The sequence below is a fragment of the Epinephelus moara genome, chromosome 1, assembly GCF_006386435.1.
Source record: "Epinephelus moara isolate mb chromosome 1, YSFRI_EMoa_1.0, whole genome shotgun sequence".
In the NCBI taxonomy this organism is placed as follows: Eukaryota; Metazoa; Chordata; class Actinopteri; order Perciformes; family Serranidae; genus Epinephelus; species Epinephelus moara.
Genome location: NC_065506.1, coordinates 17,781,421 through 17,796,011, shown reverse-complemented (window position 1 = coordinate 17,796,011; position 14,591 = coordinate 17,781,421). Strand labels below are relative to the sequence as shown.

At 39.3% G+C, this 14,591-nt stretch overlaps 2 long non-coding RNA genes across 2 annotated transcripts; both read left to right on the top strand.

Annotated features, from left to right (window-relative positions):
* The first annotated feature begins 112 nt into the window (after positions 1–112).
* On the top strand, positions 113–6,632 carry LOC126389257 (uncharacterized). The gene is made up of 4 exons (XR_007569826.1): positions 113–247; positions 2,352–2,452; positions 2,704–2,780; positions 4,920–6,632. It is a non-coding gene; the product is annotated as an uncharacterized LOC126389257 (long non-coding RNA).
* A 997-nt stretch (positions 6,633–7,629) lies between these two features.
* On the top strand, positions 7,630–11,604 carry LOC126389265 (uncharacterized). Its single transcript, XR_007569827.1, has 4 exons — positions 7,630–7,737; positions 8,603–8,700; positions 9,758–9,834; positions 10,255–11,604. It is a non-coding gene; the product is annotated as an uncharacterized LOC126389265 (long non-coding RNA).
* The last annotated feature ends 2,987 nt before the right edge of the window (positions 11,605–14,591 follow it).

Sequence of the window (14,591 nt, the reverse complement as noted above, 5' to 3'; positions counted from 1 at the left end):
ACAGCCAGTATGAACAGGAAGAACTATCCAGATATGCTGCATACTGGTGGCCTGCTATGACCCATACACCAGACAGACTGGTTTACCCTCCCACTGGGTGTGGTTTGACTTTATATTAACTCCATCATGACTCAGCAGCATCACATACAGCACATCCTCGGACCTGAGCTTCACAGCTCCACTTTAACGACAGTCCAGCAGTCTTGTACAACATGAGTGGAAGAAGAACAGTCTTGGTTGAATATTGGTAAGTTTATAACTTTATATTTTGCTGCTAAATCTTATAGTTAGGACCGACTGTAATAAACTAATCAACGTTTTGAGGTAAATTTTTAATGTCACATTAGGGTGTGGTCCTGGTACAAGTGGCAGAAGAGTTTAATTAAGCACCTTTAGGTTTTACATATCACTACATGAGGCGGTAACGCAGCACATAATGTAACTAATGATCCGAAGCAGCGCGACGCGAGGGCAAAGGAGAAGTAATCTGAGTAGACTTGTGTTAATCTAAATTGGGCATAAACGCGGAACTACTTCTCTCTTCACTGACTCTGGCGTCAAGTACGGCTTATTTTGACTCTTGTAGAAATACTTTTTGAGTGTGAGAGTTTGTAACGCCGTTTCCACCGCGCAGTCCGGTCCGGTTCAGGTCGGTACGCTTATTTCCGTTTACACTGTAAAAAAGTTTGGGGTACCAACGGAACCGTGTACCGTTTCCAATTCTAGTCACCTCTCAGTTGCGCACAGACTCGGCACTAAAGCCCCGTTTCTACCAAATACTTTGAGTAGGCTTTGGAAACGAAAGTTAACCTCCAGACATGTTGTCAACACCCTGGCGTTTCTAGACAGTGCTCTTAACTGTGGGCGGAGTTGTGGTGACTCACCTCTCAAAGTCAAGGCTCCTTCCTTGGTAGTATGAGTCCTTCCTTCCCTCCTACAGAGGCAAGGCAAGAGTCCTTCCTAGCAGTCAGCGAACACACATTTGAAACAGGTTAACAAGTGTCCCCAGATGTGCGTCATCAACCCTCAGCTGACTGAGAGAGGTTCAGGGTACTGTGATGATTTTGGTTGTTTTTCCACCATTTTCTCTTCTGCTTGAGGAACTCTTAAGCCTCTTAAAAGTCCTCCCAACAGTTTGTCACCTTAGGAGCTCTGTTAAGGTCTAAGATCCTCTGTGAATACCTTTTATCTTTACCAGGATCTAGTCTTAACTTTAAGGGAGTTTCATCACTAGGAGCGACTCTTAGCACCAGGACGCTTTGTGAATGCGGCCCCAGAGATAAAAAACACAAAGACAACAAACAAAACCAAAAAAAGGCACAAAATAGATTAAATTAAGCGTAACCATTATAATAAGGCTGAATAAGCAATTCAAAATATTTACTCATTACCAATTAATCTATAGAAGTCTTCTGCACATTTGGAGTTAATTAATGTAAGGGACTCAGTGTAAAGTTGAATTTTAATTTTAGTAGCCAATAAAGATGGGTGGGGTTTAAATAAATTTAGTTTTGTGAATAAAAAATTTGGCTTGATCACCAGGTCCAATTTGTTATCTGTTAATGACACACCAAAAAGAATACTCCAACGATCTAAAGCAGGCATTGTTGAGGTTTTCCTACTTAACTACTCTCTAAAGTGTTTCCAGAATAACTGTATGAGAGCATGAAATTCAAATACTGTTGATTGGTCAATACACGTTGACATTTTCCGAACAAAACAGAAGCTAGTCTCTCTCCATGGGATATTTAAAAATAGCCGGTTTGTGCATTGAGTCCTTCTCAGGCAAGCTCAGGTGTTAATGTTGCCGTAGCCCACAGGAATGTGCTCCACCACTCTTTTTTTTTTCTCCAAGTGAGGATTAGAATATATGCAGTTGACATAACCTGGTCGAAATCATTACATATAAACGCTTAAAGATCCACTCATTACTAAAAATGTATGTCATATAAAAACTAATTTTCAAAGATGTCGCAATGACCTTTAAGGTGTGCTGATTGATTCACGTCATCAGCTCATGCATTGAGTAACATTACAAGTTAACGTTCTACCTTAAAAGTTGCCGGCAGTCGGCCCTGGTGAATTATTTCTTGCTCAGTCTCGGTTATTAGTCACAGTTTACTAATAAAGCTCTCCACGATATGAACAATGGTTACATGAGCCTCAAAACCAGCCACAACTCGGCCCTGAGCAGAGTGACCATCTACTATTGACCAATCAACAGACTGCAGTGTTCACAGCTCCACCTTTCATGTCAATCAATCATCAATCAGTTTTATTTATAAAGCCCAATATCACAATGTGACAATAATGAGGTCTATTGTGTGTCTCCTTCGGGTTGTTTTGTATAGTGGCACAGGATGAGGTTATCGCCCTCACTTCCAGAAGCTTGCCAATGCCATCCGGGCAGAGGTTAACGATGTGGACGTGGTGGGACGAGAGGGGGGGAGCGGTAAGCTGCTTTGTCTTATATGTCAATATCCTTCAAACGTTACTGCACCTGTTTTTGTTCCCAGGTTTCATTGTGTTGACAGGAGTAACTTTGCCTTTTAGCCGTGACATACTGTTTCAAGTCTCCTTTATATAAACCTGTTCGACTGGTTGTCGTGCCAAAGCAGATAATGTGTGTACATAATGAATCATATTATATTGAACTGACAGGGATGCATTTCCATTTTACAGTCTCATTTTTCACCCCTACAGGTGCCTTTGAGGTGTCACTGAATGGTCAGGAGGTCTACTCCAAGCTCAAGAAGGGAAGGTTTCCTGATAATGACGAGGTTAGTATGTTTGTGAGATAGATATATTTGTAAAAAGTGACATCTTATTTACAATGTGACATAAAAAAATATGTGATTAACTTACTTTTAAGGGACTGCTGATAATTTTCTTATGAATACACATTTTTAAACATACTGTTTTAATTCTCTTCAGTGATATTTTCTTTAATTGTTAATTAACTATTGAAATTATACCTGAGGGTTAGGGTCATACAAACATTTGTATCTCAAACAACAATAAAAAAAAATGTCTAGAAAACTATTTTATTAAAGCATTCAGCCAATACTTCACATGACACATTTCACCCGACTACGTTCTTCACAGTAGTGCGTAATAATAAACTGTTGTGGTTTGGGCTTCACACCCACATACAGTACGTTAGACTCCTAAGAATGTGGGCGTGTTAGCCCATATACCTATGAACTAAATTAAGAACGTCATGTTTGAAGCCATACATAGTTAAAGGTATTCTGTGCAGGATTCTTCCTAAAAAACATCGGCCCTAATTTATCAATCTAATGTACAAACCAGCACAGATCCGAGGGCAGAAATCGTCTTACGACAGGGTTCGTGTGTGATTCATTCTTATCTCGCAGATCACAGCGTGTCACAGGAATGAAAGCTGATAAATGTGGCAGCTGAAAACAATCATCATTTACAAATCCCGCCCCAATATAGTCTGGGTTTAGAGGCCTCGACCCTTGAGTTTACAATATGGAGAGACATAATACAGCCAAGAAGAGATACTTCTCTAAGCTGGAAATGCAAGCGCTGACGTATTAGGTCCAGTTTAACCAACTGGTTCCATTTGGCAGCCTGAAAAGTGACATTAAAGGAAGTCAGAAAAATGCAGTATGGAACATTTAATTTATACATCTATAATAAGTACCAACCTAAAGCCTACATTATGATATACTACATTATATTGGTATTGTTATAATAGCCTATTAATATAAAAGCTTACAAATCAGGAGTGTGTGACCACACATGTCAGGTCTGCCTTCATTTCAGGCATAACAGGTGGCTTAAGAGACACACATGCACCTCCAGTAAAAATGTAATAACCCATAGGCTAATAGTATTTGAAGAATTACACTGTTGTAGGGTTGTTGACTTTTTTCATTGGTGTTCTAATGATAAATGATCTAAACATGCTTAGGTTGGTCAGAAGTAAAAAAAAAAAAAAAAAAAACCTTAATAAATGCTGAGCTTTGCATGGAAACGACCGTACACTAAGTTTTCTGTTGTATGTTCGTTTCATAAATTAGGGCTGATGTCGTGACTCATACAAAAGTAATCCCTCTGAATCAAAACTTATTATCCATGAAAAGTGTGTGGCAGTGTATTTATCTGCAGAGACCCTCCTCTACCTGTATTATCTTCTTATTTTGCTGTGTTCAGGGACAACGTTCAGGTGAGGTCAGGACAAATTAAAAAAGTAGGTGCCAGACCACAAGCAGCACGCATCCAAGAGGAAGATACAGCACTAAATATATACAAATATAGCAAACAAGAGTGCATTTGGGGTCGGCTTTCACTTTTGCTGGCGATATTGTTTAAAAATGAAACCGACAATTCCTGCATAGTATACCTTTAACTTAGTTTCTGTTTCAGTATTACATAGTCAGTCATTCAGGCACAAAAATACAGGGGGAAAACCAGGATTTTTTTCTTTTTTTTTCCTGTGATATTTCTGGTCACTGACATCATGGACACACATGAACAGAGAGAACAGAGTGTACATTATATTTGAAATAAATGAAAAACAATTGTATTCTATTTTCCACAATAAACGAGTCTACGGCCCTGCTAGCAGCGTTGTGAGGCTGTAAGGCACAGCTGAGCTTTGAGCCAAATACTATTGCCAGCATGCTCATAGTGATAATGTTAACATGCTGATGTGTAGCTGGCTTAGTGTTTACCATATTCACCATCTTAATTTACAATGTAAAATTACTAACATTTACCAAAATCCCCAGAGCTACACTGCTAACGGCTTCACAAAAGGTCAGCTGGGATAGGCTCCAGCACCTCCGCGACCCCCAACGGGATAAGTGCTTACAGAAAATGAATGAATGAATAAATGAGAAAAGTAAATTGTACTAACTTCAAAAATGTTTTGTGTTTCATGTGACCAGGTGGTCAAGGCTTTGAAGAAGAGTCTTAGCTAAGAAAAACATCTGCAAAGGCCTCCAAGCATGAGAAGATGGAGGTCAAAACACCAGCTGTATTCACACTGCAAGAACAATGGTTTGATCTTTATGGCTCAGACTACATTCTGTCACGGCTCTCTATCTGAATAGTTTTCAATGAAGAAAAATATGACATTAAAACATTTTTAAAATTCTTATTTAACCTAAATTGAAACCCTCAAGTGTCACCGTCAGCCATGAGAAGAAGATCAGACCATTAATCTTCACTGTGAATACAGACAAAGACCAGAAGATGATGAGAGTAACTCTGAGGAGCCAGGCGCTGATCTGCACTTCTGTTTATGAATGGACTCACTAAAAGCCATGCAGTGTGTTCATGATGCAAGCCTAGAAGCTTTTCAGCCGGCTGGAGCCTGAGGAACTGCTCTCGTCATGTCCGTCTGCCGTTTACTCAAATATAAAACCTATCTACAGCTGCATTTACTCAGGAATAGAAAATCAGAAAATGTAACTCTGTTATATATTTCATATTTCTCTGTTTAGATAACTCCAAATGTTTTCAGTCTGTGACATCACAGGGCACAAATTAAAGGAACAGTTTGACATTTCTGGAAATAGGCTTATTGGCTTTCATGCCAAGAGTTAGCTAGATGAGACGATCGATACCACTCTGATGTTTGTACGATGAATATGAAGCTACCACCAGCAGCCTGTTAGCTTATCTTAGCATGAAGACTGGAAGCTGGGAGACACAGTCAGCCTGGCTCCGTCCTGTCAACACAATCTGCCGACCAGCACCTCTAAAGCTCACTGATTGACATGTGATGTCTGGTTTGTTTAATCTGTACAAAAACCACAGTGTTTAAGTCACAAGTTGCTGCTGACAGGAGGTTATGGGCCGGACTCTTTCTTGGCTTGGACCAGTAACCTTCTGGAGTCGTGCTACTGGTCCACGCCATGAAATAGTCCGGCTCCTAACCCCTCTGTAAAATGGCAAATGTCATCTGTGCACTGTGGTTTTTGTACAGATCAAACAAGATATACAGCAGCATGTGAATCAGTGAGCTTTAGAGGTTGTGGTCGGTGGGTTTTTGTTACCTTTGGACAGAGCCAGGCTGGCTGTTCCCCCTGTTTCCAGTCTGTATGCTAAGCTAAGCTAACCAGCTGGTGGTAGCTGTATATTTACCGCACAGACATGAGAGTGGTATTGATCTTCTTAATTTACTCTGCAAGACAGCAAAATAAACGTTTTTCCAAAGATGTTGAACTATTCTTTACATTTAAGGTGGTCAAACATAAAGTGTGCCACTATTTTCCTCTCTGATTTGGAGACAAACAAAAAGATTTTTCAAATGTTATTAAAACCTCACACACAGTGCATTTACTGTATGGACGACCACCCCATTCAGATATCAATGCCTGTATTTCTGGAACTGCATTCATACTCTAAAATACTTCATAGACACAGACTCATTAAATTCTAACATATCAGATCGATTTTAAATCCACATCTGCCACGTATGCTCTGCTTTCTCAAACACATGCATGCACTATAACCTTAATGTATCATGAGATCTTTAATTCGACTTTGGAAATACATTTGAGCTTTTCACCAACTCACGCCACTGTTATATCGTTGTATCACCTGTAATCATCAAGACACACAAATGCAATAAAATATCACTGGTAAAACAACAATGATTTTGACACTGCTTATTTAATGGTGCTGAGTTATACTGAAAAAGAAGGCTACGCAAGTCTGTATTCAAATTGCTGTGTGTGTGTGTGTGGTGATTGGTGCCAGCTGAGGACACTGAGCTGGTGTTTGTACTGTCACTCTTTTCCTCTGAGCCTTTAAGTATAGGTTTGTATTTTTCAAGTGTATCTTAACACAACATTAACTGGTCCTTATGTGCATTGAAAGAGTTTCTCGTCGCTGTAACCATTCCTCCTGTCTCTGCCGTCCATGAAGAGATCACTGACTAACGTAGGTGACTGGGGGACAAGATGCACAGTCTTTGTCCTGTGTAGAAAAAATGTATAAAGCTCAGCTGAAGCTAATATGAGGCTTCAGCAGTCCCAGTTGGACAAATAGCTTTATTTTGGTGCGAAAGACAATTTTGTCCTTCATCTGCATTGGAACAGCATCACTAGTTAGGACTCTCTTACGGCCAGTATGATCAGGAGGATCCAGTAACTCTTGTGACATACTCAGGGTTCCCATGGTCATGGAAAACCTGGAAAAGTCATGAAATTTCACAATGATATTTTCCATGTTTTGACCTGTTTTGTGTAATGAAATTGTTACAGTAATCTTTCATGGACGACCCTCCACCTAACATAACATAAGGGCAAATTTATTTTCTGTAGCTGCTGACGCATCATTGCTCTAATATGCGTTGATGTCACGTCTCCTCAGCTTCTCCCAGAGTTCCCTGTCTCTCTTCATGTATGTCAGCTTGCTCAGATTGTGTTTGACTAGTTTGAATTTCCTACGTCTGAAAACACCTGGCAAGTGGGGCAAGAAAAACATAAATGCATTATGGGTTCTTGAAACGTCATGGAAAAGTTTTGACATTTTGAAAGTGTAATTATCCTAAATAATACTGGTGGCAGCAGGTATGATGTATACACTAGACAAACTGGATTACCCTCCCATTGGGTGTGGTTCACCTTATAATAGTCCAAGATTCACAGCTCTGCATTACATACAGCTCATCTTCGGACTCTGCATCAACTACAGTGCATACAGCTGCACACAGACCTGTTGCAGAAACATGACCAGAATCATCGTTGAATATAGGTGAGTTTACAACTTTATATTGTGCTGCTAAGTCTTGTAGTTAGGATTATAATAAAGTAATTAAGGTTGGCAGGTAGATTCATGTTTAATTTCAAATTAGGGTGTAGTCCAGGAACACCTGGTTGAAAATACATTATGTGCATTACATGTCAGAAGGCTGCTTGATGCGTCAGATTTTATTTTCCATTTTAACTAACATTAATTTCAAGAAGAAGAAGCTCAAGGACAAAGTAACTATATATTTGGGTAGACTCCTCTAAGCAGGGTTGTTAGTTATTTTTTGTAAACATGCAGGCCAGTGAGGGTGAAAGAAAAAACCAACCCCAGATTCTCTTTCGTTTGACGTTTCGCCTCACTATATTTGTGTTTTTTCGGTGCTGTGATTCTTAGATGCCTGCTGAGAGTCTAGCAGCTGGTCTTTACTGTTATATAAAACTCCAACTTCACCTGAGCGCCACAGGGGAACACACCCATCAGCGTCCTGAACACAACAAAATAAGACAAGTACCTACAGGCAGAGTGCAGAGTGTGCAGATAGAGACACCAACACAAACTTCTAGTGGGTCATTAGTGATGATTAAGAGGAATTATTCCTGTATGAGCCTGGCTGAGTATGTACAAGGTTGTGGAAAATCCTCCATAGTAGCCAGTAGCAGTAGAAGCAGTAGAATTATTATATAACTGGACGTAATGTTACGTATGTAGGCTACATATTTTACTTCATGTAGGTTATTAATGCAGAAATAGCCTGTTTCTTTCTGCATTGAACTCCAGCTTCAAATTCAGCATATTTTGACCTGTGCGGAAAACTTTTATGAGAATGAGAGTTTCTATGTGGCAGTAATATGGTTGTTATTTGTTACAGTGGATGATGAACCTCTGCGGGGCACCTCCGGAAGCTTGCCAGTGTCGTCCCAACCCTGGTCCATGGTGTGACGGTCGAGGGACACAGAGGGAGGCCGAGTAAGCTGCTCTGTCTTTCTACACTCATGCAGCACTGTATGGAGGCCAACTCTGGCCACTAAGTTAAAAAAAAGACTTTCAGTATAAAAAAACAGAGAAGAAAAAAAATAGAATTAGACCCCGCGGTTGTTTGCCTCTGAGCTCCTGTCAAGTTGCAATTATAGTTTACATCCATGTGTGTGAAAACATGGCTGCTTCACACACATCTCCCACCTGCAGCACAGAGGATCTATTCAATGTAATAATTATTTAATAATTCAGTATCAGACCAAATGTCTCCTCCTCTGTTCCTGAGTTATGATGTTGAGTAATGGCCAGAAAAGTGTTTTATGCAGAATATTATGATGCCACTGTGAAGTTGACCTTTGGCCTTTTGGATATAAAATGTCATCACTTCATCATTATATCCTCTTAGACATTTGTGTGAATTGTCGTCATAATTAGTGTATGAATTCTTCAGTTTTGGCCACACATATTGTTTTGTGAGGTCACAGTGACTTTGACCTTTGACCACCAAATTCTGATCAGTTTGTTTTTTAGTCCAAGTGGATGTTTGTGCCAAATTTGAAGTAATTCTCTAAGGAGTTTTTGATATATCGCGTTCACAAGAATAAGACAGAGAAGGTTACAGTAGCCTTGACCTTTTACCTTTGACCACCAACATCTGATCAGTACATTATTGAGTCCAATGGGATGTTTTTGCCAAATTTGAAGAAATTCCCTCTGGGTGTTCTTGATATACCCTGCTCACAAGAACGGGTTAGGCTATTTGTTGTGCCAAATATGTCCCCAGAAATATGTTTGAGTGTTTATATGTCAGAATCTTTCAAAGCGTGCTGTGAAAATATGCCTGTGTTTGTTCTCAGGTTTCATTGTGGTGACAGGAGTTCAGTAACCTCACTTAGCCTTCCAGCAGTGACATACTGTTCCCAGTTTCTCAGACAAACCGGTTTTGACTGGTTGTGGTGCCAAAGCAGATAATGTGTGTGCATGATGAACTGCATTATATTGATTTGACATGAATGCATTTTAATTTTCTCATTTTCCACCCCCACAGATAGCTTTGAGGTGTCAGTGAACGGTCATTTGATCTACTCCAGGTTTAAGACGGGACTGTTTCCAAAATCTCAGACGGTCAGTGTGTTAGTGAAATGGGTATCTACTATTTGTAAAAAGTGACATCATCATTTACAGTATGACAAGACCTGTTTAAATTCATACAGTTGGTAAATGACTTATGAAAACACATCTTTAGACTGACAACATTCTTATTTACTGAGGGTTAGGGTCGTAATAACATTTGTATCTCAAGTAACATTTGTTTTTTTCTTCGTCTAGAAAACAGCCAATACTTTACATGACATGTTACACCCGTCTGTGTTCTTCACAGTAGTGTGTAATAGTACTGTAATAGTGTGTAATAGCACATAAGGACCAGTAGTGTATAGAACTGTTGAGATATTTCAGTTTGGACCAAAGTGGTGGACTGTCAGGACATCACAGGAAAAGTAAACTGTCCTAACTTTAAAAATGTTTTGTGTTTCATGTGACCAGGTGGCGGAGAGGGTGCAGAAGATAATTGACAAAGAAAAAACATCTGCAAAGGGCTCTAAGCATTAGAAGATGGAGGTCAAAACACCAGCTGTATTCACACTGCAAGAACAATGGTTTGATCTTTATGTTCTCTCACAGCTCTCTATCTGAATACAAAAGTGAATTCAGCAATTAAAGTATGACATTAAAACATTTTTAAATTTCTAATTTAACCTAATTGAAACCCTCAAGTGTCACCGTCAGCCATGAGAAGACGATCAGACCATTAATCTTCACTGTGAATACAGACAAAGACCAGAAGATGATGAGAGTAACTCTGAGGAGCCAGGCGCTGATCTGCACTTCTGTTTATGAATGGACTCACTAAAAGCCATGCAGTGTGTTCATGATGCAAGCCTAGAAGCTTTTCAGCCGGCTGGAGCCTGAGGAACTGCTCTCGTCATGTCCGTCTGCCGTTTACTCAAATATAAAACCTATCTACAGCTGCATTTACTCAGGAATAGAAAATCAGAAAATGTAACTCTGTTATATATTTCATATTTCTCTGTTTAGATAACTCCAAATGTTTTCAGTCTGTGACATCACAGGGCACAAATTAAAGGAACAGTTTGACATTTCTGGAAATAGGCTTATTGGCTTTCATGCCAAGAGTTAGCTAGATGAGACGATCGATACCACTCTGATGTTTGTACGATGAATATGAAGCTACCACCAGCAGCCTGTTAGCTTATCTTAGCATGAAGACTGGAAGCTGGGAGACACAGTCAGCCTGGCTCCGTCCTGTCAACACAATCTGCCGACCAGCACCTCTAAAGCTCACTGATTGACATGTGATGTCTGGTTTGTTTAATCTGTACAAAAACCACAGTGTTTAAGTCACAAGTTGCTGCTGACAGGAGGTTATGGGCCGGACTCTTTCTTGGCTTGGACCAGTAACCTTCTGGAGTCGTGCTACTGGTCCACGCCATGAAATAGTCCGGCTCCTAACCCCTCTGTAAAATGGCAAATGTCATCTGTGCACTGTGGTTTTTGTACAGATCAAAGAAGATATACAGCAGCATGTGAATCAGTGAGCTTTAGAGGTTGTGGTCGGTGGGTTTTTGTTACCTTTGGACAGAGCCAGGCTGGCTGTTCCCCCTGTTTCCAGTCTGTATGCTAAGCTAAGCTAACCAGCTGGTGGTAGCTGTGTATTTACCGCACAGACATGAGAGTGGTATTGATCTTCTTAATTTACTCTGCAAGACAGCAAAATAAACGTTTTTCCAAAGATGTTGAACTATTCTTTACATTTAAGGTGGTCGAACATAAAATGTGCCACTATTTTCCTCCCTCATTCAGATATCAATACCTGTATTTCTAGATCTGCATCCATACTCTAAAATACTTCATGGACACAGACTCATTAAATTCTAACATATCAGATCGATTTTAAATCCACACCTGCCACATATGCTCTGCTTTCTCAAACATGTGCATGCACTATTACCTGCTGTCTGCTACTGCTGTCTCTGTTACTATTGTAGCATGCATGTAGCAGTTCAGATAAACATTAGATCAATGACAAATGCTCCATATGAGATCTTCAGTTCACCGTTGGAAATACATCTGAACCTTCCAGAATAACTTACACATTAAAGCAATAGACTATCATCTGTAATCAATTCCATCAAAACACTTGAAATGCAATAAAATATCACTGGTAAAACAACAATGATTTTCACAGTGCTGAGTTATTCTGGAAAAGAAGGCTACACAAGTATGTAGTCAAATTTCTGTGTGTGTGGTGATCAGTGATCTCAACAGAGATCAGCAAGATTTCCTGAACTGTTCCCGCTCACGTGTCCCTCTGTTTCCAACAGATAAAATCAAATCATATCTGGGGAATCACTGTGGGATATAAATATATAGCTGCCTGTTGTAACTATTTCCTGTAATGCTGGTTTGATTAATGCACCTAAAACGATTCATATTTTATATTCTCATTATAGCTTTCTGCAAAGTAACAATAGGTGCTGAAATTGTAGTACTCTCTGTTACCTGATTACAGCAACTAGTAACTTAAGTTATTAAATAATTTAGTGGGGTAAAATGTACAATATTTCCTCCTGATGTGTATTTCATTTAATAACTTGTTTACTATTTGACAAATGCATAAGACATTGCTTCATATGTTAAATACAAAGTAGATGCAATGCATACAGGTTTCTAACCTAGACGTAGAAAGTTGCATGGGATCAAAATAATCCTCAAGTAAATTAAAAGTACATCAGATTGTACTTAAGTACAGTACTTGAGTATGTGTACTTAGTTACATTCCAGCAGAGGCCAGCAGAGGGACACACGGTAAGTGAAATTACTGGGATCAATGGACCAAGTGTATTAGAATGTCTTTAGCCCACAGATTGAATAATCCATTCATTATAATTACTCTAAAACATAATTATCTACATTTGATGATTTGTTTATTTGTTTATGTTCCTCAAGTACAAAATTTATTTATTTTTTTTTCATCATGGTAAGAGTGCTCTCATAAAATTTTCTCTTACCCAAGAGGAGAGCAAAAATAAGAAAACACTGGTGAACACTGGGGATAAGAACAAACTGTGGATATGAACAAAGCATATGAGAAAATCTGTTCATATTATCTGCACCAGCTGTCTGTCTGTTGTTGCTGTGTTGGTCAGCCCTGAGGTCACAGACTTTAACATGTTCCTCATTACCCTTATGGGGTCATCCCCCGGCCTGTCCGTTGCCCAAAGCTTATTGCTTCCTATTGAAAACATACATATTTAAAAATGGGTCACTGATGTATAGTTTCCTATATTCTTTTCTAAGATTAACCAGCTTCCAAAAACAGCTGGGCGCTGCCGTTTTAAGCGATTGTTACTTAGACAGGAGCAAATATTTGTGTATCTGTTGGGGGCAGTTTTCATAATAAAGGTCATCAATGGACGGCACAGAGAAATAAATTATATCAGGCTTTGTTACACAGACAATACTAGGTACCAGGGTCAGTTCACTGTTGCTTTAGTTTTTCATGGGATTTGTTGACAGTTAAAAAAAAGAACAATACCACCAGACTTGTCTTATAAAGGGACAGATATTAATCAGCTTATGGAATGAAACAAAAAAAGCACACAAACTGCAGCTCTAAACTTTGGCTTTTTAAGCTGACTAGATTGATTTTAAAATCACTTACAGAGGGCTGCAGTCTGTGTAATCTCTGCAGCATATAATCCATAATATAAACAAGATAATGATAATAACAAGAGATCTGTCTGCTGTTTGTGACACTCTGTCGGGGTTTCACTGGGAGAGTAAAAACTATCAACAGGAAACACAGATCACCACATCAGAGGCTGTCGTGGTTCTGTTTCTCACAAACAATGTGCACTACGCTGTGTGTTGTGACCGTAATGGAGACAATATTCAATGTGGGAGAGTGTACATACAGTGTGTGTATATACTGGGGGAAATGATCAGTTTCAGTGCTCATAATGAATGGAAAGACCAACACATGGGCTCATTGTGTGCTGTGTGTGCGTGTGAGACGTCAGAGAGATGCAGGCACAATGACCTCATTGCAGTGTCAAGTTTATGACTTAATCTCTTCTGTTAAACAAATCTTATCTTTTTTTAAGGCTTCCAAAGAGCTTCTTTAAGACAAAGTCTATAAGTCTTGTGATTATTATCTGCTAAAAACAGCTATATATAAAATACACTCTTAATGTCATTATGTATTCTTGTACACTATGTATCCCTGGTGTGTTTATAAATATCCTACAGTTGTTGCTAAAGCCACAGCAGGGGTACATTTTGGACAATTCTTTTTATTGATATTTACAGTGAATATTTTTTTGCTCTATCCACATTTAGGTCAGGGGTGTCAAACATACAGCCAGTGGGCCAGAACCAGCTCGCCAAAGGGTCCAGTCCTGTCCACTAGATGACTAGGCTGAGAGGTGCAAGGTTTTAGGAGCAAGTTAAACAGTGAGTAGCTGCTTCAGAGGCCTCTCCACCCTGATCAGAATATACCTCTCTGGAAAAACAACACTTAATACTTAAAAGATATTAAACATTGTGCAAAATATTGTCAATCTGCAGCTTCAGTACGAAACTTTATCAAAATTCTATCTTAAAACGATATTGGTGGAACCCTGTCACAAAAAAAAAATGTGACTGAGACATACTGAAATTGTACTTGTTTTCCTTAAGACATCTCATCTGTACTATGAAAGGATGAATGTCAACAAGATGGACCGGTGCTTGTGTACAGGAATACAAAGGGGAAAAGTCAGAGCTGTTATTATTTATAGGTTATGTTGCGATGGTTGTTT